Raw genomic sequence first — 22,207 nt, 5'->3', positions numbered from 1 at the left:
CTACTTTTTTTAAAAAGGGGAAATCTTGCCAATAAGCATGGTATAGATTAGATGACTGAGATTAAAAGCCCTTTTATTCTTGCAAACAGAATGATAATTTTTCTGGTGATCTCTTTCCCAAACTTACCAGTAATAAATGACCAAATCCAAGGACTGAAAGGTGACTCCAGAGGTCATCTCCTCCATTTTTCTGTCTCCAAGCTAACCTAGGCTCAGAAGAAGGCAAAGACCTTTTAACACTGCTAAACAATTTTGCAATCACCCCTCATTCCTGATCTCAGTCACTCCTATTACAATAACATCCCTTTTCCTTTTGTCCTAGTGTCATAAGAAAGAGAAAACACTATCACTGTACTGCAGAGACCAAGCATGGAGGGGAAGAATGAGCTTCGAGTAACGTTGTAGGGGAAAGAAAGGGCACAGTAAGAGAATGCTCTGGAGGTCTTTCTTCTGGGTTGGGGGAGGAAAAGAATAACTGACCTTTGGTCAGGCAGGGGTTTTTTGGTTGCTATTGTTATTAAATAGCTATTTGACATACTCAACAGTTTACGTCTTCCCGTCCTAGATGTCCATTTCCTGGAAAGTTAATTATAAATTGCTGTTAAACCAGGAAAAGTATATAACAAGCGTCCTTTCCGAGACAAGCCTTGTTTCTGATCCATTGTGTTTCCCTCTGATCATCAAACTGCCTACCTAACTGACTTAATGCCTTTTTTTGACCTTCCGCTTGTATCCTTCTGTCCATTACTCTTTAGTGCTTGCCTGGAAATGACCCAGCTCCATCTTGATGTCAACTTCCAAGTATGTATTGTCTGGATCTAGGTATATTCCCATATTATAACCACAGCATCTATCTTGGCCTTCTGGGACCAGGTTTCTGGTCTCTGTAATGCACTACTGCCTATGACTTCTCTGTAAAGAAAGGAGGGAGAAGGAGGAATTGGGAAAGGGTCTGAAGGAGAGGAGCCCATAGCACCACACCACCTGTGCTTGAAGCAAGTGGGATCCAGCTCCTGAGGCTGTAGTCGGAATAAGCTAGTAATACTTGACTTTGCCCCCAGTAAAGCTTTACAGCCAGGCTGGCTGTTGGCTCAGCTACCCCTATCCCAAACCTGAGGGAAGCATTTGGGAAGAAGAATTATAAACCCTCCATTTTGATCTCTACCCCCTCAAACACATGGAAACTACTATAACAGGTTTACCTTCAGGGCAGGCCTTGTAAGAAAATAAACTGATTCGAGAGAAGAAATTGGAAGGTCCATAGGACACCCTTGCCAAAGCTTCCTATTATCTGAATGCAAAGAGTACATGAATGAAAGAAAAGCATTTATTAATGGCTTACCAAGGGCCAAGACTGGGCTAAGGGCTTCTGAAACAAACATAAAAATGTGGCAGTTCCTAATCTCAAGAAGCTTGCATCCTAATGGGGACAGACAACACAAAGAAGGTTCAGGCACAGGGTAGCTGGAAAAATATTTGTTCCATAGTGAGTCAAAAAGCTGAAAAAGCAAATGTATTTGGGAACAGGAACACAGGGATGGAGACTTATTCACACTAAAGTGTCAATATATAACATTGGCTCCTTTCCTATCATGTAATGGAGGGAGGAGAGCAGAGAGTGCAGGGTATTGCATAATACTGGGGAAAGAAAATATATAATATGAAATAAACATTGAAATCCAACTATTCACATATCCATGATTGTTACCAATCACTGTTTAATCTGACTTTGCTTTCTTTACTGAAAAGTATTTGTACAACAGTTTAACTGGTTTTGTAAAAATGTAATATTCACAAAATTCACTGAATCTCCGAGTTGGCAAAGTATCCTTTGTGAAACTTCTGATAAATTCAATGATAAAGAATGGGCTACCATTTCTATTTGTCAGGGTTCTGCCCCTCTAACCTCTACCTAGGGACCCTAGTCCTATTTTCTGGACCCAAAGAAGAGAATGTAATCTCTCTTCTATGGGACACCTCTTCAAAATAAACCTGATGCTCTTTTCTCCAGGTAACTTATACTAAAAATATGATTTTAGAAAGATTTCATCAGTATAAAAAATTCCTGGTATGGGAAGTTCCTCCAATGAAAGACTTTTGACTTTGACTAAAAGGTAAGTCCTAAGGAAGTCTGTTGTTAACACATACAACTTAGGTGACTTGTCCAAAGTTACACAGTAAGTTTCAGAAGCAGGATATAAACCCAGACTTTCCTGACCCTAAGTCTGACACTCTGCCCTCCACCACTCTCCTCCAACCCCAATACCATGCTTCCTCCTTTCCTTTCAGCAGCTGACCCTTTCTTCTAATTCGCTTAGAAAACTGAAGCCATCTAGGATCAATTGTCCACACTTTCTTCACACAAACTTAAAAACCTTCTGTGTGTCACTCATTATTTTGATCCTTTTCTCTGTTCTTGACACTGACTTCTGTTCTCAGGCTACCATTCCTTTTATTCCATACACAGTTTGATTGTACATTAGGTTGTAAGCTCCTTGAGGGCTTTTTTTGTATCCCCAGCACTTGGAACTTAATAAATGTTGAATGACTGATGATTGATTGATAGAAGGGATTCCTGGTCTGGTACATATTGGGTTAGATGGACTTTGAGGTCTCTTCCAACTCTTGAGATTCTTCCATGCTATTTGTATGTTTGAATACTAGCTTGAGACAGTGGGTATGAACCAGAAGTCTCTAGACATATAAATGACCTGAAATAAAAAGTGGCAAGTAATACTGAGCAGTATTGCTATAATATTACAAAATGATAAGTAAACTAGGGTAAGGATGAGGCCAGACCAAACAAAAGACAAAAGGAAACTGGAGAAAAAGAGTCAAAAAAAAGCCCTTTATTTTGACCAAGGAAAGGAAATCAAGGTCTTTAAGTAGCAATTGAAAGTCAGAGTCCACAGTAATAGGAAAAGAAAAAACAGTATATTCATAGGACAATAGAAATATCTATTCTTTTTCTTCCCATTTCACTTCCATATCTTTTACCCTCCTTCCTCATTCACTATGTTATTCACTTAAAGAGTTAATAGAATAAAATGTGATGGTGGTCATCATTTTAGTTCCAAGGCCACTCAATCACAGCATCATGGACTCAGATCTACAAAGGACCTCAGAAATAATTTGGTTCAAACCTTTCATTTTACAGAGAAGGAAGGTGTGATTTAGAGAGATTCAGAAATGACTAACCCAAGGTAATAGGCAGAACTGGAAGAAGAACACAGATACTCCCCCTCTCCTTCTCCTTCTTTTGCCTTCTTCTGGGCTCTTCCCATAATCTTAGGCTTTCTCTCATCTTGGATGAGAAAACCTTAACTTACCTAAGCCGTAATACCAGTTGTAAGCAATGATTAGTGAGCACGTCTTCCAGGCAAAGCAGAAAGGGGGATCTTGAGACTTTGAGATGGGCAAAACCAAATCCATCTGGACCCAAGAAAGTAGGACTAAAATAAACAGCCAAGTGGAATAGAAAAATCTTTTCCCCTTTTAATGAAAACTAAAAAGACTGACTCTCAAACTGCCAGAAAATCACTAGGGTAAGAGGGCTCTAGGGAAATTTCTCAACTTAAGAGTTTTTCATCACCTGGTCACTGACTCTCTGAGTCTCTCTGTTCCTATTCTGACCTTCCTGCTATGAGGGCATTGAGGGAGGAAGATTCTGAATTGAGGGTATCCTTTCATCATTACTATTATCTGTTTTAGTTGACAGTAATTAATAATACTTCATATTTGGTTGCAGCTATCCTGAAATCATATTTTTATCTTCACAAGAGTTCCACGAACAAACTTCAGAGATTTTTTTAGCCTGCAAGGACACCCACAGCCCTATAGTTCCTGTGGTGACCAAGTGAGTATCAATCAAGGTCAGGAATGAGTAAACAAGTACATGAATAATATCAAGAGTATACACACCAAGGAAGTGGTGCAGATTATGAGAGGAAAATTGGTAAGGAGTCAGACAGAGTTATGAAAATAAATTCTATGCAACCCTTCCAATTATTCAAGGTCTCTCGGAAGTGGATTGTGGGAGCATCTTTAGAGTAGAGTAAGATGGGGCAAGGTTTGTATTCCAGGTATGGGGTGGGGGAAGGGAAGGATGGGGGATAATGAAGATGTTAATGGTCCCTGGTAGAGAACAAGATTTAAACAGGCTGATGTGTTTAACTATTTACTTCATTTTTACCCTTTTTCTTCTTTGCTCTCTTCCTTCCTTCCTTCCTCTCTCTCTTTTTCTCCCTTTATCCTTCTGTCTTTCCTCCTCTCTCTCCTTCCCTCTGTCCCTCAGTTTCTCCCTCTTGCTCTCTTTTTTATCCCCTCTCCCCTTTTCCCCTTTCTCCTTTCTCTCTCTCTCTCTCTCTCTCTCTCTCTCTCTCTCTCTCTCTCTCTCTCTCTCTCTCTCTCTCTCTCTCTCTCCACCTTCTCTTTGTCAACATACCTGGAACACAATAAATGCTTAATAAAAGATTATCTAGCCAGTTACTTATCTCCTTATCTCCCCTCTCCCTCCTCCTTTCCTCCTTTCTCCCTTTCTCTTTCTCTCTCTCTCTCTCTCTCTCTCTCCTTTCTTTTTCTCTTTCTCTCCTTTTCTTCTTATTTCTACTGTCCTTCCTTTTTCTCCCTTCCTCCTTTTTTCCTCTCTCTCCTTATTTTCCTCTCTCCTTCCTTTCCTTCTCGATTTCTCTTTCTTCTTTTTTTGTCCTCACTCTTTCTCCTTTTTTGCTCTCCTCCTTTTCTCTTTCCTCTCTTTTTCATCTCTCTTTCCCCTCTTCTTTCTCTCTTCCTTCTTCTCTCCCCTTTTTGTCTTTTTGTACTAATAAAACCAATGCTGCACAAATTCGAAGGAAAACAGAAAGCTGGGAAACAATTTTCACAGTTAGGGGCTCTGATAAAGGTATCATTTCTAAAATATACAGAGAATCACAACAAATTTGTAAGATTAGAGGTCATTTCCCCAATTGATAAATGGTCAGAGAATATAAACAGACAGTTTTCAAATGAAGAAATTAAAGCAATATATAAATCATATGAAAAGTGCTCTAAATCATTACTGATCAGAGAAATGCAAATTTAAACAACTATGAGATTTCACCTCACAACTATCAGAATGGCCAAGATTATAAAAAAGGGAAAACAATCAATGTTGGAGAGGTTGTGGGAGGATTGGGATATTAATTCATTGTTGGTGGATAGTGAACTGATCTAATCATTCTAGAGAGCAATATAGAACTATGCCCAAAAAGCAATAAAATTGATCATTCCCTTTGACCCAGCAATTCCAATACTAGGCCTATATCCAGAAGAAATCATTAAAATTGGGAAAGGTCCCACATGTTCCAAAATATTCATAGCAGCTCTTTTTGTGATGGCAAATAATTGGAAATTGAGGGGATGCCCATCAATGGGGGAATGGCTGAACAAGTTATGGTTTATGAAGGTTATGGAATACTATTGTTCTATAAGAAACCCTGAATGGCCAGACTCTAGAGAAGTATGAATTACAGAAACTGATGCTAAACAAAGGGAGCAGAACCAAGAGAGCATTCTATACATTAACAACAATACTGTGAGTCAATCAACATTGATGGATGCAGCTCCTCTCATCAATTTGGAGATCTAGGACAACCTGGGGAGTCCTGTTCATAGCAGACAAGATCCCAATATGCTATCCATATTCAGAGGAGGAAAAAAACCAAAGCCCCCCCCCCAAAAACCTCTACAGAATCTGAATGAAGACTACATTAATTTTTTTAACTTTTATTTTGCAAGGCAATTGAGATAAGTGACTTACCCAAGGTCACACAACTAGGTAATTATTAAATGTTTGAAATCAAATTTGAAACTCAGGACCTCCTGACTCCAGAGCTGGTGCTCTATCCACTGTGCCACCTAGCTGCCCCAACTATATTAATTTCTTAAATTTTTTCTCTTATGTTTTTCTTTCCTAACTCATAGATTTCTTTTTTCCCCCTTAATCCTAATTTCACACACTGAAAATGACTAATCTGTAAACATGTTAAACATAAATGTGTACATAAAATATTCTCCTGACTGTTTGCTGCTGAGGGGAAGGGGTAGGAAGGGAGGGAAAACAATTGGAAAAAAATTGGAATAAAAAAATTGGAATAAAAAAATAAAAATAAAAAAATTGGAAAAAAAGTTCTAGCTAGGTACTTTACAACCCTACACACACACACACACACACACACACACACACACACACACACACACACACACCCACCCACCCCCTCACCCTCCCTTATCTCTGGTTCTGTCTCTCTATCTCTCTCTGTCTCTGTCTCTCTGTGATTCTCTGTGCATGTGTGTGTGTGTCTCCCCTCTCTCTTCTCTTTCTTTGCTCCCTCTTCCTTTTCCTTTCTCTTTCTCAATCATTTTGTTTCTCTACTTTTGCTTCTTGTTTTTCTTTCCCTTTCATAGATCTTTACCTCCCCCCCTTTGACTGGAGAGAGACAACAATAATTGTTATTGCTGTTATTATTTTAATATGAATAAGTTTATAGTTATTGTGGTTGTTATAAGATACCTGAGGGGGAAGGGGAGTTTTTCATGAATCTCCTAAATGAGATTTCTGACATACAGACCACCCCCAGTCACCAGGCAGCTGTCCTTTTGTGAAGAGGTGCAGATACAAATCCCCCGCCCCAACACTGAGGCAGAGCAAAGCTTCTCATTGTTCCCTGAACAATGGAGGCAGCTGAGAGCCAAGGCAAAGATGGGGCTCTAGTGGAACCAATGTGTTACCCAGGAACCACCAGTTCAGGTCCATGGAAAGTCATTAGACTAGAGAGTCTGTGGTTTTCAGGGAAAGAAAGGGGATGGGTCTCAGTTCAAGCAACAATTTTTCCATGGATATTATAATGTTCATTAATATATAATAATAATATTATGATATATAGTATAATATAGTATAATTATAATAATTATTTATACCATTCATGTTATAGTATTTATAATATATTTATATAAATTATAATCATATACTAATTATATATAATAATCCATTAAAACTTAAGAAAAACATTTTAATAGATATCAAATATTCATAATCTCCAAAATACATTGAAAAAAGGGCTTTCAAAATACAGAGACCTACTAGAAAAAGTAAAAATCATGTGGGAAAAGAAGAGATATATATCATCCTTGTTCTCCTATCTGCTACTTGTATCAAGGATACTTTCAACTGAGCCTAGAGAAGTTGAGTTTATATCCCAATATCTTTATTTAATTATAATGCACTTACTTTATCTGCTTGTACAATAAGCTTGTAAAACATTAAGCATCATGGTACATTGGAAAGAGGGTTAGCTCTGGAATTCTAGCATCTGGTTTCAAAACCCACCCCTGAGATTTATTATTGGATCTCAGTTTCTTCATCTGTAAAACGTGGGGAGGGGTAGACCCAAATACCTCTAGGTTTCCTTCCAGCTCTAGCTCTATGATCCCATGTTGCTAAGTAAAATGACACAAGCAGTTAGCAACTAGCCTCAGGTCTGTTTCTATCTGAACTTCATCAAACCAGATGAAGAAAGATGGGTGTTTCCTCAATAATAATGGCAACATTATCTTACCTGGAGAGAGAATTTTAAGCACTGACATATACTTTGTACCCATTGGATGCTTCAATAATTCTATAAGGAGAGGAGTGTGCAGAAGGAAGTTCAGGAGAAACTGGAAAGGTTATCTGTTCATAGCAGGCGAGATCCCAAGAAGGAACAACAGCCTCTAAAAGGCTAAGTAACACATGTGATTGTGGGGGAGGCAGAATGAGACCCAGTCACTAGAACAAATATCTTTAAACCTCTGTGTCTGTGAATGGGAATGTTACCTGTGCTTATCTCATTTCAAATCCAGTTCAATAATAATGATACTAATAGCAACAATAACAGGTGTTTACATAATGCTTTAATATTTACAAAGTATTTTACAAATATTGTGACTTATAATCTTCACAATAACTTTAAGAGGTAGGTTCTATTATTATCTCAAACTTACAGAGGAGGAAACTGAGGCAGACAGAGGTAAAATGACTTGCCCAGGCTCACACAACTAATGTCTAAAGCTGGTTTTAAACTAGGTTCTTATTGATTCTACCTACCTTCCAGCACTCTGCGCCACCCAAGAGCCAAGTGAGCTAAAGGAGTAACAGTAATAGGAAACCAGCTCTACTCATGATCCAAAGAGCTACAGGCCCACAAATATTTCCACCATCATGTAATACTTGATACATTATCAGTATCCTCCCTAATTCCTAGTGTAGAACCAGCCTGGTAAAGAGAGCAAGACATGGCAAGAGAAGTCAGAAGGCATGGGTTCAAGTCCAAGGTCTAACACTTTCCATTACAATGACAATAAGCAAGTCATCTTAGAGATGACTCTAGAACCCCCATCTATAAAGGGTGGATAATAATTCTTGCACTTATCTGACTGGGATGTAAGACTCATGTACAGGAATGTGTGGAAAACATTTTGTAAACACAAGTGTAAGGTAAATGAAGATGCCAACTATTCAATCTCCTACCTCACTACTGTCTGTCATTATTCCCACATTTTTCTTCTTAAGGGTTCCATACATCTGTCAATGTGGAATATACTCTAATTCGTGCCCCATGTATCATTCCACTCTACAGCAAAAGAGTTTACCACTAAATTTAGGATCTTAAGACTCTAAGGTTGAAAAAGTTATTGAGTTCTACACTTTACAGATGAAGAAAGTGAGGCCTGCAGAGTTTATATAATTTGCTAAGCACACACAGATAGCAGGTAACTATCTATATGGATAGAGTACAAGCTCACATTCAACTCCAAATCCAATGTTTTCCAATTGAAACTGCTCACAGATGGGGAGGAGATGAAGATTTCAGTTCATTTAGGTCTATATTCATATTTCATTTAGGTTGAAAACACACGAGCTGTACTAATTTTCAGGGTTCAATTCAGAATTATTCTGCAATCAGAGCCTTAATTAGCAATATTAGTGCCCCCGGCAAGAAGCAAGAAATAACTTCAAGTCTACTTTTCAAAACAAATTAAGTTGGAGGTGAGGAAAGACCTTAGGACATAAAGCCTTGCAGGCAGGAACCTAAACAGTAGGATGCCACTACCCAGTGTTAGGGGAAGCAGTTCCTGAAGGAACCAAAGAGGTAATTACATCTAAGGTTCTACTCTTAGTAGGAAAAGATAGAAAACTCCTAGCTTCCTAGTTGAACTTGTTATTCTTACTAACTGGGCACTAAGTTCCATTGATGCTAGACTGCCAAAATTGTTCTGATGCTATTGGCACCCTCTAAATATCTGACTCTTGAGATAAAACCCCAGTTACACCATCTTGATCATCATTCTGTCTCTCCTCTTTCTGTATTAAAGGAGTGGAGAAAATGCCAAAATCACAGAAAATCCAAAATCCATTTCTATTTGGACTCAACAAGTTAATATTAGGGATTTTTAATACTGCAAATTTTGTTCTGTAATTACATGGGATTCAGGCTGATCGAAGTGAATTTAGTAGGGAAATGACCCAGAAGTATCTTAGGTAGGAGAAAATTATTTTAGAAGGAGAAAGACAAGCCAGATTCAAGATGTTGTCCTGAGTAATCACTACAAGATAATCCAAGAATGGATCCTTAGGATCAAGTGCTATAGGAGCTTTCCTATGGTCTTCCAGCTAGAATACCTTCTGTGAGGAGCTGAGTCTGACTGCTAGCTAGAAAGACAAAAAGATTTATTTTATTGTGCTCCCTACTCTTTTTCTTCCCTCAGAGTCTCTGTCTTATGTGAAAGAATTTTAAGAGAGTCAGAATCTGACTGATTTATTTTCATCAAAGAAAGAAGCTCAATTTCCAAAGACATGTGTTATACATGGTATCTGTGTAACCCTTGGGAAGATCTTTGGGACACTGAAGGGCCTGTGCTTCAGGCATACAATTATATCCTTCAGTCTCTAAATGTCTCTATCTGGGTCAGTGCTTACAGAACTGGTTTTATACTTATTTTTTTTGAACTGCAAGTTCCCTTTGCAGGAAATTGATTTAAGATCTTTAAAATCTGTGTAAGACTGGCCGAGCCTGTCCCTCTCCCCCAATCTCAACTTCCCCTAAGGATAGTAGGGTATATGTCCAGCAGTCTAGAAGGTTGACTTGACTCAACAGATCAAAATGGAGAGTGAGCCACTGAAACTTTTCCCTGGAGAATGAAACTTGGAGGATTTCACTAATACCATCCAGGCCCATCCTTCCCCACCCAACCAACACATTCCTCACTCTCTTTCAGGGGTAGCAGTAGAAACCTCCCAATGTCTTGTGTCACATTCCTTCTTTCCCTGGTTCTAATTTCCCTCAAAACATAGAAACTTCATAGGCAGTTAGGTGGCAAAGTGGATAACATGGCCCTGGAATTAGGAGGACCTAAATTCAAATCTGGTCTCAGATACTTTACTAACTGTGAGATCCTAGGTAAGTCACTTAACCCTGTTTGCCTCAGTTTCCTCATCTGCAAAAAAGATCTAGAAAAGAAAATGGCAAAACACTCTAATATCTGTCAAGAAAACACCAAATGTGGTCATGAAAAATCAGACATGACTGAAATGACTGAAAAATAGAAAGCTCATGATGCTCTGAGATGGGCATCCATCACCTGAGATTCATAATTAAGTGAACCTCCTCATTGATCACTTGCTCAATGCAGAAAAATTGATAGCTAGAGCTCTATTATTGATCAGACTGAGCCCAAAATCTCATCTCCTATTTTGCAAAGAATGAGTACCTTGAACTCTTATCAGACAACTTGTCTTCACTGTCACTAATCCATATGATTGATGAGAATTTTTCCTTACATTCTCAGGACCACTACCCTCTCACCCCTGCCTAATAATAATTCTCAGCCTATATTTGAGATTGCATTTGCCTTTCTGGAATTTTTATACATTGTTCCTAGTTCTAGTTTCTGGAATCAAAAAAAAGTATCCTTGTACAATGGGAAAAATGTGAAATTGAGTGGGAGTCAGAGGATCTGAGTTCAAATCCAAGTTCTAACCCTTACAATGTGACACTTAGGCCAGTCATTTAATCTTTCTAGGTCTCAGTTTCCTCATCTGTGAAATGAGCTAAATCCAATGATCTCTAAGATCCTTTCTGTGCCTATGAATTCAAACTCAACACATTTAAGCCTAACACCACTGCTATATGACAGCCCTGCCAATATTTGAAGATGGCTATCATATCTCCCTTGAGTTTCCAGTCAATCAATCAATAAACTTTTATTGAGCAATAAACTCTTATTTATTATGGACCAAGCATCATGCTAAGTGCTGAGAAAGCAAAAAAATGCAAAAAGATAATCCCTGAACTCAAGTAGCTTATAGTCCAATGGTCCCATGAGGAAAGGATTGGAAACCATATCCTACGAAAAGAAGATAAACATTCTCAGTGACTGCAATCCATCTTTATAGGGCATGTTTCCAATTCCTTCATTATCCCTAGTCCAATGCCCACATTAGTGATATAGCATCACAGGACTGTAGATCTGGAGCTGAAAGGGACTTTTTTGTTGACATTGGTAAGTTTTTTTAGTCCTATCCAGCTCTTTCTGATCCCATTGGGACTTTACCTAACAAAGATATTATAATGGTTTGCCATTTTTTTGCTCCAGCTCATTTTACAAATGAGGAAACTGAGACAAACAGAGTAAAATGACTCGCCCGGGGTTACATAGCTAGTAAGTGTCTGAGGCCAGATTTGAACTTGGGAAGATGAGTCTTCTTGACTTCAGACCTAGCACTCTGTCTACTGTAAGACCTAGATGACTGAATTGAAAGGGATCTTAAAGATAAACAAACTCCAATTCTCTCACTTTATAGATGAGGAATCTAAGAACCAGAAAGTTAAGTCATATAGCTAGTAAATATTAGAGGCCAGATTTGAATCCAGGTCTTCTGATTCTGAGTCTGTTTTTAACTGGACTGTCCCTAATACAGTTTTTCATACATGCCTAATGAATGCCTTTGCTTGATTGACTACCTGTTCACTGAAGGGCCAGGCCACAAATCTGGCATGTCACTATACTTAGAATCACTAGCAGCTCTGGTTAAGAAACCAATTTAGAAATCTTTGAGCAGCAATGAGTCACAAACAGGAACCCCCTCACCCTCCAAAAAAACCACACACTCCCTTATATCCTCAAGCAATTTTGAGCTAAGGAAGTCAAATGACTCTCAGATTGCACGTTGTTTAAATAAGCCCTGGGAAGGCGGAAGCTGCCAAAACATTGGCTGGGAGTCATTTGATTTTGGAATAAAAATGAGTTGAGAAGGGACTCCAGACAGATTAGCATTTCCATCAGAGAAGAAGGGTAATGCCAGCACTTATGCTCTGGAATCTAAATCTTCCCAGAAAGGGGAAAAGGAGGGGGGAATGGGGTGCCTTCTCATGAGGGTAAGGGGGCACACAGTGATTCAAAACACTGAAAAATTCCAACTGACTTTCCTTCTGCCCTATTCTCTTTTATCTTCTATTCAGGGCTCAGCAAAGTGAAGAAATAAAAGATTAAGGCATTAGCTTTTAAACCAAAGACTAAACACTCTTCACAATGAAACTATATAACTCTACTAGATTCTCATGAGGCTATGAGATCAGTTTCCTTTTTGCTAGATAGGAGCACCCCTAACCCAGTTCAGTCAGATAGGAACCTTTTCTATTACTTGAACCTTCTAGAGGAGACTCCATTCTCTCTCACTAGTCCCCTCCCCCAAGCATCTGTTGGGGGATGCTGTTCATTATCTTCACATTCTTCTTATCTGGATGGACTTCCCTTCTGTTATATATTTGCAACCACAGATCCCACTGTCTGGGTCTCCATGGACCAAGGATGCAGAGAGAGGCTGTAATTATCAGACTCATTCAGGAGTTAGACAGCATTGCCTCTGTGAGGGTCTGCATTGAAGAAAAATTGATTAGAAAACATCCTTTTTACTTTCAAAGCTATCTTCCTCTACCCCCATTCAAAACAAAAGGAGGCACAGATCATGCTGGGACCCCCTACTAGGACCGTTACTGGCCAAGTCAAGCACACATATCCCAATATCTCATCCTTTCTTCTGCCCCTGCTGGGTACAGGGATCAGGTGGAAATATTCCTGGTTTTCTCAATACTCATTTGCTCCAACTGCCCTAATTACTTTTAGTAAGAGTCATTTACTTGTGGAGGGGAACAAAACCTTTATAAATACCCCCCATTTTGTGTTTCTGCAATGATCAGGAACAACAGAAATCTGTGGTATGAATCAGGTTTAATTAGCCCCGTTCCTTTCTTTTTTTTTACTGCTACCTTGGTAGTTCAATTAATCCATTTATAGTTCATCCATCCATCACACATATAGCATGCCTGAAGAAATCTTCAGAAACAAACTGGGTTTGTCCAAGCTAATTGCTCGGCCACTTATGGTCACCCCCCAACTAGAATATCCCCCAAACTGACAGCACCTCCAAGGACCCATCATGCAACCTTCAAAAGTCTCCTTTAGGGAAAAAAAGGCTTCATGAAGGCCCCTCTTTGTTCTGCCAGAGCAGGATTTACACAGTGTCACATGGCAGAGACTATATAGCTCTTTTGCCTCTGAAATGGAGCTCGTCCGAGTGTTGAAAGATAGTGGATTTTTCTATCCCCTAAATATCATTAGAGTCTGGCCTGCTGTCTGTAGCACGTATGGCTGTGGCCTTCTGCCAGTCTCATTTAGATACTAAATTCAGCAGTTTGGGTCTGAAAGCACCACCTTCCTCTCATCATAACAACAAATCACATTTCATAACACACTTTACTGTTTTGGAAAGTTGTTAAAAGAGAAAGCTGCAGGGGAGGAACAGTACCAGTATCCCCTATTCCTGGGACCCCACCCAAGGCAGTACTATTAGCTATTTTTAAGTACTATTAATAGGTTTCCTTTATAAACCATTGATGAAAAACCTAAATGAAAGGAAACACAAGACCAAATTCATTTGGTGACCAGTAGTTATCTCCAAATAATCTTGTCATCCTCAACATGAATGGACTTTGTATTCCTAGCCATCTTATTATTGTATAATGGGATGTTTTATGAAATTAAGCAAAGGACAACCATCCAAATGGACTTAATTTTGATTCATAGCAAAGGACCACAATCCAAAAGTACTTTAGAATTTTATTTAATGACAAGTAATATGGTATTTGGAATAGACAGTCTAGGTTAGAATCCTCAATCTGCTATTAATTAACTCTATGATATTGGGGAGGTTACTTACCTCTCTGAGCTTCAATTTTTTCATGTGTAAAATGAGAGACATACTCTGAGGTCCCTTCCTGGTCTAAATCTCTGATCCCAAGTTACAGGGACTGTATCAGATCCTGTGAAATGGGGAAGAAGAAGGTCTCTTGACTCCCTATGGGCTTTGGTACAAGTCCATATTATGAAAATATAATTCTAGGTTTTGAAGTTGGAGTCTTATAAATGGAGCTTGTGTTCACAGCTGATAGCATGCCAGATACTTAAGTTGCTAGTGCTCACTTGGGTGAGGACAACAAGGGTTGGGGACTGCTTTGGGGGGTGAGAAAGGTCAATGTTGCTCTTCTCCTTGTTGCTATTTCACCAGCTTCTTTTCTGTCAACATTCCATTGCTCTGATGCTAATCCCCTCTATTCCCCTAGGACATCATGGATCCTTCTCACCAAGCTCATTGTTCTCTTCCAGCAAGTGCCTGTTTTTTGACAGTTCCTGCTGTCTTGCTGTTTTGATCTCTTCTATGGGAGACAACAACAGCTTTGGAACTGCTGAAGCATGGGGGGGATCACTCTGGAAGTGCAGCTAACAATGGAACAGCTCCAGTACAGGACCAACTGAATTATTTTAATTTTCTGTTGTTTCAACCTGGGTCCCATGGCCTCATCTTAATACAAAGCTTCCCTCTAAGTGACTGTAGAAAACCACTCTCCTGGGTTTCTGCCTCAAACTTACTGCAGATTCATCGATCTCTTTTGCCCTCAGTGTTCAAAAGGTATGACCACTCTTCAAATATTATCAAATCTTTTGAAGCTACTCCTTTTTTGTCTTTCTGTGTCCCCTCTCCTGCTATAGCAGTTAGGCTAAATTTTACAAATTAACTTAAGTTTTTTATCCATTTTAGAAAGAAAAGGAAAAAATATCTGCTCCCAGAGCACTTACCTATAACTTAGAGGGGGTAAAAGGCAAGAACATACAACATACACACACACACACACACACACACACATGATTTGCTCAAGATCACACAGTATCAGAGATACAGTCATGTTTCAAATTAGCTCTGAGTCTGAAGCTAGTGCTCCACACTCTCCCACACTGCCTCAGTCATTTTATCACACAAGCTAAAAGAATAACAAATTCTATTGAATTTCAGTAATCTATATCTTTGAGCAGGTCTGAAATTTAACCTCCTATTATAAATATTGAGAATACATAGTTATTTATTTGTTTGTTCATTTATTTATTTATTTATTTATTTATTTATTTATGATTTCAATTTCACCTGCTTCTCAAAAGAATTCAAGCAGTACATCCTAGAAAGAAAAACTGTTGAATAAAATGGCAGGATAAGAAACCAAGCAACATGGGGAATGACAGCAGTGTTTTCCAGTCATTCTATTGGTGGACATATTTAGTATTACCAAGGACCTCAGATATGTTCAGCTCCAAATCTCTCATCTTATACATAAGAAAACTAAGGCAAGTGCTTTTCTCAAGATCTTTTAACTAAAAAGTAACACAGCTAAGATTCCAACCTAGGTCCTCTAATTTCCACACTTAAATAACTGCAGCAAAAAAAACCAAATAAATAAAGCATTGCAGCAATATGCTTTCCTTACAAGAACCCTCCAAGATTGTCTAAAGCAAGGTCTGTTGAACACATGTCACAGATGAGGAAACTGAGGCCCCAAGAGAATGAATGGTGAGAAGGACCAAACAATTGATTAAATGTGAATAAACTAGATTCATATTCAGGTATCTTAATTTTGAGTCTAGGGCTCTTTCCATTTGTTCTTCCAAGGATGAATTCTTTTCTTTAGGAGATCAGGAAAGCCCTACAGGTAGAAAAAACAAAATGGCTGGTGGCAATAACTGAACCTTGCACAAGGAGACTTTTCTTGCCCTTGCTGAACTGCCAATGCTTATCCCAACCAATGGTTGTGTATTTATTTTGCATGTTTTTTGTAGAATGTGTATGCATGTACATATGCAGATATATTCACACACTGTAACAACATGTGTGTATGTGTGTGTCATGTGTAAATATACAGGTGCACAAATATATGTGTATGCACGCATGTGTATATATACATGCATATGTGTGTATGTATGGAGAGAGAGAGAGAGAGAGAGAGAGATTGAGATTGTTTTGTCCACTTGGATCCTAATGGATCCCATAGGAACGGTCATGCTTCCAGACTGGTGCTCTCAGTCATCACCTTGGAAGCAACCTGGCAGCTGTTTCTCCAGGTGCTAAATAAAGTACAACTCCTGAAGATTCAGGTAGAAAAAAATCTTGTCACTAGAGTCCCAGGCACCATCAAACATTTCAATATCAGGAAATGAAGTAACAATAAAGAAAAGGCACTATCCATTTGCTCTGCTTCTGTGCCCAAGGACTACGAGTCTTTCCCATCTGATTTGCAGCTGAACCTTGCATGTTTTATCTCCTTTAAAATGAGAGATCCTTGACAGGGATTGCTTTACTTCTGCTTGTATCTCCAGCACTGTTTTGTATATAATGAGCACTTCATAAAAACTTCATTCATTCATTCACTCATTCATTCAATCCATCATTTTATGAATTTTACATTTTACAACCTCATTTTACAAATGAGGAAACAGAAATAGAATAAGAAGGAATAAAGGAGGTAACTTAGAGATGGAAGAAGAGAAGAACAGAGTAAGGGAGGAGGAGGAAGCCATTAAGGGCACCCTCGAATAAAAAAATTCTCTGATTTGGTTATTTCTTGATTTCACAGCAATATTCAGAACATCAAGAGGAATTTTCTACTTTGAATAGCTCAAGTCAGCCAATAGCCTTGCCCTGTTCATTAGTTAAAGAATGTCATCAGAATATCACATGTTCAACAAGTCATTTAGAGTTCAAAAGATATTTAAATTATAATACAAAGAATATTTGGGTAGAGACTCTATGCAGTAACTTACAAGTATAAAAGTAAGCAGGTAACTTGTAGGCACATGGTAGTTAGAGGGCCCAGCCTAGTATATACAGTTTAATATCTAAGGTTTTTAGTTCCATATGTTTTATTCTCAATTCTAATAAAGAGTATCATTTTTATGAAGTAAAGTCGGTATCACTGATTGAGAGCTGAAAGGGACCCCAGAGGCTACCGAATCCAACTTGTCCCCTTCGTTTTTCAGATGGAAGTGGAGGTATAAAAATTTAAATGACTTGACCAGAGTAATCCAGTTAGTTTATAGAGGTAAGATTTGCACCCTGGTCTTTCCCATTTTTAAGTCTAGTGACCAATCTATCATGCCACACCTCCACTGATGACATTCATCAGGCAATCCTTGAGTTCAAATTGTAACTTATTTTTTTACATCCTCCAGACCCCTATACTTATTGCTGATTTCTCTGTATCCCATACTCAAAAAATTTTAAACTCCTTACTTGAGCTAAATTTTACTAATTCTTCTATTCCTACTGTCTAATTTTAAATGAATCAATATCCTACAGAGTTTTCCCCCTTTTTCTCATCTTTGCTTTCATTCTTACCTTCTAGTCACCTTGTCTTGATTTTAATTTCTTGTCCTAGAGCTATCTTTTTTGGTCCCAAAGTATCTGTCACCCCATTATTCTACCAGGTACCTTCTGGAAACTCTAAATGGAAGTTTTTTGTATTTACGTTTTTATATAACACTCATAACTTTGCTCTTTCCAAAAAAGAGATATGATAATAAATGCACTATATGCATCTGCCTATATAAATGTTGGCTATTATTGTATAATTATTTCCACCTCCCTCTACACCCTGGGCAAACCCTTCACCTGCAATTTATCTGACCTTAGACCGAAATACTTCCTGCCATTCAAAAGCCCTCTAAAATCTAGTGCCAGTTTTCCTATCTTTCCAGATTTTTCTCATACTATCCCTACCCCTTCTTATATCCTCTGCTCTAGCTAAACTGCTCCATTCACCATCCACTAACACAATCTATATGCTTTTGTTTATACTGTTGCCTATTTCTGGAATCAAAGAATCCATTATAAGAAAGCTTAAATACCATCTTCTCTAGGAAAGTTTCCCTGTTCCTCTCCCCAGCCTCACTCAGAAAAAACTTTTCCATCCTGAACACAGCACTTTGAACCTCAGTCATGAACCTTTACTGAAGGGGGTGCTCTATGTTTATTGAGCTGAACTGAAAAAAAAAATAACAAAAGAGGATTGGAGTCAGGAATGAGTTGTACTTCTGAGGTGCTGGAGAGATTCTCTGGTTCATGTGTATTCTCCTCAGATGGATGATGAAAGTGTTTCTCTCCCTAAGTCCCTTCTCCTCAACTCACCAGGTTCTGAGTCCTCACACCCACCTGATTGCAGCAAACACCCCCAATTTATAACATGTACTGAATCTGATAGAATTGTCACACAAGGAGGGAGATGAGAGGCAGAGACAATTAGATTTTATTTAGATCTTCTGCCTGATTTCCCTGGGGACTACTGTCTGATGTCTTTGAATCATTATGCCTATACTAACGGGCATTGCTAGCTTGGACCTGGAATTGATGAACTTGTGGGACTGTTCAGATCACAGGATCATAGAGTCTTGGAGGCCGTCTTGTTCAATCCCTTTATTTAATATGAATAGCAGCTTTGATTTAATATAGCACATTGTGTAATTCCATTCTTCCAAAAGCCTTGAGAGGTACATGGTATAATCACCCCCTTTTTTAAAAGAAAGATTTTATTTATTTTGAGTTTTACAATCCCCCCCCATTCTTGCTTCCTCCCCCCACCCACCCACCACAGAAGGCATTCTATTACTGTTTACATTGGTTCTGTGTTATACATTGATCTCAGTTGAATGTGATGACAGAGAAATCATATCCTTAAGGAAGAAAAATAAAGTATGAGAGTAGTAAAATTACATAATAATATAATGCTTCCCCCCCCCCATTTGATGATAATAGTCTTTGGTCTTTGTTCAAAGTCCATACTCCTTTCTCTGGACAGATGGTATTCCTCCATTGCAGATTGCTCAAAATTGTCGCTGGTTGTTACACTGAAGAGATGAGCAAGTCCATCAAGGTTGATCATCACCCCCATATTGTTGTTAGGGTGTACAGTGTTTTTCTGGTTCTGCTTATCTCACTCAGCATCAGTTCATGCAAATCTTTCCAGGTTTCCCTGAATTCCCATCCCTCCTGGTTTCTAATAGAACAATAGTGTTCCATGACATATATATGCCACAGTTTGTTAAGCCATTCCCCAACTGAAAGACATTCACTTAATTTCCAATTTTTTGCCACCACAAACAGGGCTGCTATAAATATTTTTGTACAAGTGATGTTTTTACCCTTTTTTTAAAATCATTTCTTCAGGGTATAGACCCAGTAGTGGTATTGCTGGATCAAAGTATGCACATTTTTGTTGCCCTTTGGGCATAATCCCAAACTGCTCTCCAGAAAGGTTGGATGAGTTCACAGCTCCACCAAAAATGTATATAATCCCCTTTTTACAGATGGAGAAACCATGTTTCAGAAGAGTTGAATGAATTGCTCAACTTTACCCCAAGAGTGAGAAAGCTAGGGCCTGAACCTAGATCTCATCTTAAAAATGAGGATAATAACATTTACTCCATAGAATTGTTGTGGGGATCAAATGTAAAAGCACTCTATAAGTTATTGTTATTTTTATTCAAGCAACCTTGAGTGGCCAACTCATTCTGGATACTTCCAGCTGCCTGACCTTTGGCAAATGTTCTAAATTTGCCAAAGCAGAGGTTTCCTTCCCTGCCCTGCCCTCCTCCCAATAAAATGGAGATGGTGGTAACTATATTTCCTACTTCTCAGAGGTATTGTGGGTTTCAAAGTTAATAATAATAAAATAATATTAATATTAATCATAATCATAATTCAGGAGAAAGCACTTTCTGACTTTGAAGTGGGTTGCTCATATAACTCATTCTGAGGCAGGGAGGCAACATTTTGTGATAGAAGCGAAACCCAGAAAGCAAGCCCTCTGTGTCTGCATCCAAATTCACATAATAAAAGCATCTAAAGTCCCACCTGTGCCTCTGGCCCTAAGGCATCTGGCTAGTTTCCAAACATGCTTTGGAAACCCTCCCAACCTCTGCATGCTGCCCAAACAGCCAGCTTTGTCCTCCACTAGGTGTCTGGGGTTGTTCTCCTCCCCACCACCCAGGTCAGGTTAAGCTGAGCAAGGATTCAGAGGAACAAGCAAGGACTTGGTGGTGAGGGCATATACCAAAAGGCTACCCTGCAAGGTTTGCCCTTTTCCCAAGAAAGATATAGAACTCTGACCTGACACATGTTGCCAATGGCCTATGATTCTGGATCTCTGACCTAGTTTGCTCTAGGAAGGTATGTTGAGTTTATCTGGAGTTTCTGGTAGAAGGAACAAGAATAATGGCCTCTAGCTTCAATGAGCTTTGAATGGATCCAGTCCTGATATGGAAATGGGTCTTGAAATGAAATGTCTGAAACAATGGATTTCATTTTTTTATAATTCATATTCATGCCATAATAACAAAGCTTCTCATTACCTAGCCCCCTCTTACCTTCCCACTTTTTTACACCATACTCTCTCTTTTTTTTTTTGTTTAGAACACCACACTCTCTAACATGTATTCTTCTATCTGGTAACACTGGCCTTTTGGTTATTTCACCAATAAGATGCTCCATTTCTGTCTATGAGCATGGTCTTTGTGCCTGTAATTCTCTTGCTTCTCCACTCTGACTACTGACTTTCCTGACCTCATTTACTAACTAAAATCCCAATTTTTATAGAAGACTTCCTCAACCCCCTACTTTGTCATTTAGGTCATTTTTCAGTAATTTCCAACATTCTGTGACTCCATTTGGAATTTCTTTGTCAAAGATACTGGGAGTGGTTTTGCTATTTCCTTTTCCAATTCATTTTACAGATGAGGAAACTGAGACAGAGTTCAGTGACTTGCCCAAGGTCATATAAATACTATGTAGCTGAGGCCAGATATGAACTTTGAAAGATGAATCTTCCTGATTCCAGAGCTGGCGCTTTATCCACTGCACTACTAGTTGTCCATTATGCTAATTATCTCCTATTTATCCTTATATTTCATTTGCTTTGTATGTGTTTTTCCAAAGCAGGTTGTCTTATCTATTAGAGTATAATACCTTTGATGGCAGGAATTCTCTTTTGCCTCATTTTTTATCTCCAGTGTTTAGCATAATAGCCACTTATAAATGCTGACTGATTACATGATAATGCTATATATGACCTTAGTTTTCATCCAGCCCCCCCCCATTTCATAGTAGAGGAAACTGAGGCCAAAAAAGGAAAGATGACTTGTTCAAGGAAATACAACCAAGTTAATTGAAGTCATATCTCCCTATCCCCTAGATCAATGCACTCATTTTCTATTACTCTCCCCTTTTTATGGCAGAGACACCATAAAACAGTGGAAAGATTATTGGATACAGAGTCAGAAGATTTGAGTCCTAGATAGTCCTAGTTAGGTTGGGTGACTTTGGATAAGTCACCCTCTTTTCTGAGCTTACTGATGAAAGAGGAATGATGATGCTTCTCCTCCTTTCCTCACAAGGTTATGGTGAGGATTAAATGAGATGATGGATGTAGAAGAGCTTTGTGAATCATGAAGCCCTATATGAATATAAGTTGTTATTAAACTGGCCACAAATGCCACAAAGTTTATCACAATAAATAATGGTAAGCAGTATGCCTCTGAAAATAAGAGTAGTATGGTTTGCATTTATTTACTCTTGGAGAAGATCACTAGACTGGAATCAGGAGTCCTAACTTAAGTTCAGTTCAAACCACTCTAGCATGGACTTAATGTCTCTGAGCCTTCCTTTGACCATCTGTACCTTGGGTATTATAACATTTTTGTAATCTTCCCCTCCCCCATTTAAGCTATTATGACCCAAAAGTTCTTTAGAGATGAGTTG

At 38.7% G+C, this 22,207-nt stretch overlaps 1 protein-coding gene across 2 annotated transcripts in view; it reads right to left on the bottom strand.

The window, feature by feature from the left end:
* Nucleotides 1-22,207, bottom strand: part of KALRN (kalirin RhoGEF kinase) — a 1,044,937-nt gene that overhangs the window by 753,875 nt on the left and 268,855 nt on the right. Inside the window, exon 1 of one of the 2 annotated variants that reach the window (XM_074214682.1) lies at nucleotides 128-6,215. The exons of the other annotated variant lie outside the window; for it this stretch is intronic. The gene's annotated coding sequence lies outside the window, so the exon portion shown is untranslated. Of the gene's footprint in view, nucleotides 1-127; nucleotides 6,216-22,207 lie in introns of those variants that run through there. 2 annotated transcript variants of the gene reach the window in all.

Source organism: Macrotis lagotis, chromosome 1 (assembly GCF_037893015.1).
Source record: "Macrotis lagotis isolate mMagLag1 chromosome 1, bilby.v1.9.chrom.fasta, whole genome shotgun sequence".
Classification (NCBI taxonomy): Eukaryota; Metazoa; Chordata; class Mammalia; order Peramelemorphia; family Peramelidae; genus Macrotis; species Macrotis lagotis.
The sequence above is the reverse complement of the archived record's forward strand: the minus strand, read 5'-3'. Positions and strand labels throughout refer to the sequence as shown.